Genomic DNA, 4,827 nt, shown 5'->3' on the forward strand with positions numbered 1-4,827 from the left:
GTGTGTGTGTGTGTGTGTGTGTGTGTGTGTGTGTGTCTGTGTGTGTGTGTGTGTGTGTGTGTATCACGGCTTTATATTTCTACTTGTGTATATTTTGTAGAAACTGTTTTTAAGGAGAGACGTTTCTCCTGAATTTGATGATTGTGCCACAACGATCACAACGATCCTGATTATAATCATAACCATCGTTAACATTATAATTATAATTATAATTATAATCATAACGTTAACGATTGAATGGACCCAGGGAACCAGGTGCCCCCCCGCTCTCTGTTCTTCAGTGTTTATATTCTTATGATATGAATATGTTTTGGAATCTGGGAATTTAATCTCAAAGATCAAGTTTTAATCTTGAAATTTGAAAGAAATAAAACAATATTCAAACTAGAAGTTAAGAGTAGAAACAGGTTTTTTTGTCCGGTTAAATATGATTTTATTTTGAAGGAATCGTGGACACGACGAAAAAAAAGAGAAAAAAAAAGACTTTTTTGTTTTATTTTTTCAACATTAAAGTCGAGATCTCGCAAAAGTTTTCTAAATATGTCGAGAATGTTTTTATTTGTATTTAAATTTAAATTTTCTTTCTTTTGAAAGTCCAGATTTTAACGTTCACGGTGGATAAAAAACTATTAATTAACTTTTAAAAAGCTAAAATATATTTTTCCTCCGTGTCAAACCAAGATCTCGCAGAAGGTTTTCTTAAATTTTAATTTTTAAGTTTTTTTGTTTGTTTCTTGTCGACATGAAGGAAAGATTTTAAAAATTAAGAAAAATTATTAATTAACTTTGAAAAAACTAAAAAATATAATTTTTTCTTGTTTTTTTTCCTTCAAGTCAAACTCAAGAAAAAGAAAAATTATATCAAAAAACTATTAAAAAACTTTTGGGAATTTGAATTTGAAAGTTCAAGTTTTGATCTTGAAATTTGAAAAATAAAACAATAATATGTTTTTAAAAACCAATTTCATTATGAAAGTCGAGATCTCACAAAAGTTTTTTAATTTGTCGAGAAGTTTATATTTTTAATTTTTATTTTCTTTCTTTTGTTTTGAAAGTGGAGATTATAACTTTCATAATGGAAAGAAAACTATTAATTACTTTACAAAAACGCCGGACGGACGTTTCTACTCTGAACTTTACTTTGAAATCATCGAGTATCAAAACTTGATCTTTCAGTTCCCAAGTCCTTTATTTTGAAAATGCTTTAGCTTCCTGTTTGAGTGTTTCCTTCCAAAGTTTATGCTTCAAATACTTCAAATACTTCAAATACTTCTATAAATATTCAGTATGTTTTACTGCATGATAATACTACACCGGTGTTTTCTTAAATGAAGATGTGTGTGTGTGTGTATGTGTGTGTTTGTGTGTGTGGGTGTGTATTAAATGAAGATGTGTGTGTGTGTGTGTGTGTGTGTGTAATAAATGAAGATGTGTGTGTGTGTGTGTGTGTAATAAATGAAGATGTGTGTGTGTGTGTGTAATAAATGAAGATGTGTGTGTGTGTGTGTGTGTGTGTAATAAATGAAGGTGTGTGTGTGTGTGTCTAATAAATGAAGGTGTGTGTGTGTAATAAATGAAGGTGTGTGTGTGTGTTTGTAATAAATAAAGATGTGTGCGTGCGCGCATCGCACCGTATGATTGGTAGAGTCTAGATCGGATCCGCTAGACGTTCCAATGTCATCACTATCATCATAACGCGCATGCGTCAACAGGGAAAACCCCCACAGACCGATAGTTAAAGAACGGAAAGCACGGCCGTGACGGTCAGTTGACCGCAGTTACAGTGTGTGAGTGTGCGTGCGTGCGTGTAGCTCTGACGGCCCGCGGTCCCGTTACCGACATATATCCCGGGACTAGAGACCGAAGACCACGAATCAGGCAAGTATCGCGGCCTCTGTCTCTCTTTAAGCGGGCGTGTTGTCGTCGTTGTTGTTGTTATTGTTGTTGTTGTTGTTGACGCACACACGGTGCCGTCACCTGCTCATCAGGCACACACACACACACACACACACACACACACACACACACACACCTACACACCGATGGGGTAGCTTGGGGGGGGGGGTAATGTAAAGTAGTATTTTAAGCACGTGCGTAATGAAGCTCCACGGCCGCCGCCCAATACGACAGGTGCCAATGTACAAGGGGATCTTGGTCTACAAGGGGATCTTGGTCTACAAGGGGATCTTGGTCTACAAGGGGATCTTGGTCTACAAGGGGATAGACCGAGGGCCATACAGGCCTCGGTCTATCCCCTTCCCCTAGGCCGTAATAGGGATTGGGACAGAACTAGGTCCCGCGTGAACGCGCAAAAGCTAGGGGAAGGGGTAAGGGGAAGGATCGGGATTCAGCCTAAAGTACATTGGCACGAGACCTGTATTATACCCATAGACAGTTAAAGACATGGACCAACGGAGACCAGCAGGGTGTCACTCCCCGATGGGAGGAGAGTGCGCATGCTCAGATTTAAACGGTTTACGACATAACTGTCATTCTGAAATTAGTGAAATCCATGAAATAATAAAGTTAACAGAAGATGGAAATCATCTCAGAAACGTTGTAGCTACCTACGGTTGTTTGATGCTAACGTTAGCTTAAACCACCATTCAACTGACAGCCTTTGTTGTGTTTGATGCTAACTTGTAGCTAAGCTAGCAGTGAACCAACTTCGTTAAGAAGGTCCATTTTTACTGGGTTTAATAGAGACAGGCTAATTATTGCTAACTAACATGCTAGTTAACATTAACATAGACACAGGCTAATTATTGCTAGCTAACATGCTAGTTGACATTAACATAGACACAGGCTAATTACTGCTAGCTAACATGCTAGTTGACATTAACATAGACACAGGCTAATTACTGCTAATAAACATGCTAGTTGACATTAACATAGACACAGGCTAATTACTGCTAGCTAACATGCTAGTTGACATTAACATAGACACAGGCTAATTACTGCTAACTAACATGCTTGTTGACATTAACATAGACACAGGCTAATTACTGCTAATAAACATGCTAGTTGACATTAACATAGACACAGGCTAATTACTGCTAACTAACATGCTAGTTGACATTAACATAGACACAGGCTAATGACTGCTAGCTAACATGCTAGTTGACATTAACATAGATACAGGCTAATTAATGCTAACTAACATGCTAGTTGACATTAACATAGACACAGGCTAATTACTGCTAACTAACATGCTAGTTGACATTAACATAGACACAGGCTAATTACTGCCAGCTAACATGCTAGTTGACATTAACATAGACAAATTATATATATATAAAATGCCACTTTACATTAATTTAGTACTTTTTGCACATTATCTGTTGTTTTCCTGTTGGTTTGCTTTTTACTGTGGAAAACTGCTGCTGTGACAAAGAAATTTCCCCATTGTGGGATGCATGAAGGATAATACTTCATAAATAAAGTAATACTTTATAAATAAAGTATTATCTGCTAGTTTCTACCAGCAGCCAGCGTCCATCCACTTTCTCAAAGATTGTAAAAGCAGCAGAAAGAAAACCACCGCCCAGTGTGTGAAAACAGGAAGTTTTGGCTCCAAAGACATGAACATATTCAGAGTATTATGGGTGTCAAATGTCTTCCTGTGATCTTTTGTCTTTGCTTGTTGATACGTGATCTCTAGTTGACACGTTTCCTCCTTTTATTCCTATTTGTTCCAGTCTGGCGGTTGTTAAACTTGGCAGGAGATCTTCTCAGACTTTTCTTCTCCATTTAATAACAGCGTTGCTACCGCTGGTCTGTGCTTCCTGACTCCCTTCACCGCCTGCTGGGTCCTCGGCCAGTGTTGCCAGATCTTGCGAGACAAATACGCAACCAGGCCTGTGAAAACAAGCCCAAAATAAGCGACTTTTTCTATGGAGCCCCCTTCACATCCTGGAAGAGAAAAAAAAATTAAACTGTGTGCACGGTTTTCCAATCAGTAGGGAGTAGGACAGATTGGTAAACTGTACTAATGGTACAGTTGATTTATTATCTCCCCCTGAGCTTCAGGACAATGACCACAGGAGGGAGTTAAACCACATTTTAACATTATAAAACTGACGGGATTTGAAATACAGACACTTTTCACAGTGATTTTGAGTTGTTCCCCACAAGGGGTTGGATCCATTCTTTTCCTCCTTTCTCTTTCTCACAGTCTTTCTTCTATTTCTTCCCGTATTTCTCCTCCTTTATCCCGGGGCATTTATTCCTCCAAAAACTCAGTCCTCCAGTCCACTCACCATTGGTGGCTACTCGCGCATTTTCCTAACCAGAAAACAACAGACTGCCCTGCTCTGCCTCTGATTGGCTGGTACTCGTTTCCATCTGGGTCAGAGCCAATTAGAAGCAGGACGTGGGCGGGACATACTGCTGCTGTCTACAGTGTTTATGGGGAAAGGGGCGGGATGGAGCGAACCGGCAAGGACAAGCTGGGAACAAGCCCAAATAAGCAACTACACTTTAGTGACAAGCCCAAAAAAAACGCGACCCGCGACAACTAATATTTGTAAGCGACTTTACAAAACAACAAGCCCAAAGTCGCTTATAATAAGCGGACTTGGCAACACTGGTCCTGGGCAGACTTTTGGGTTCAACACTTCAGTGCTGAACTGTAAAATGTACAAAAATGATTGGACATAGCATCAGTGATGTCACCCATTGGTTTGTGGATTAGTGTTTTTAGCGAGTTGAAATGAAAAAGCCCCAAAATCTCCATCAGCAACCATGTAAACATGTAAATAATCACTACTTTTAGTGTGTATAGAGCAGCATATCTCCACCAGACTCCATGTAAATAATCACTACTTT

At 38.9% G+C, this 4,827-nt stretch overlaps 1 protein-coding gene across 1 annotated transcript in view; it reads left to right on the forward strand.

Moving 5' to 3' along the window:
* Positions 1-1,777: 1,777 nt before the first annotated feature.
* Positions 1,778-4,827, forward strand: part of cd59 (CD59 molecule (CD59 blood group)) — a 5,919-nt gene continuing 2,869 nt past the window's right edge. The window contains exon 1 of the mRNA XM_034880292.1: positions 1,778-1,878. The gene's annotated coding sequence lies outside the window, so the exon portion shown is untranslated. The remainder of the gene's footprint in view (positions 1,879-4,827) is intronic.

This window comes from Etheostoma cragini, chromosome 8 (genome assembly GCF_013103735.1).
Source record: "Etheostoma cragini isolate CJK2018 chromosome 8, CSU_Ecrag_1.0, whole genome shotgun sequence".
NCBI classification, from domain to species: Eukaryota; Metazoa; Chordata; class Actinopteri; order Perciformes; family Percidae; genus Etheostoma; species Etheostoma cragini.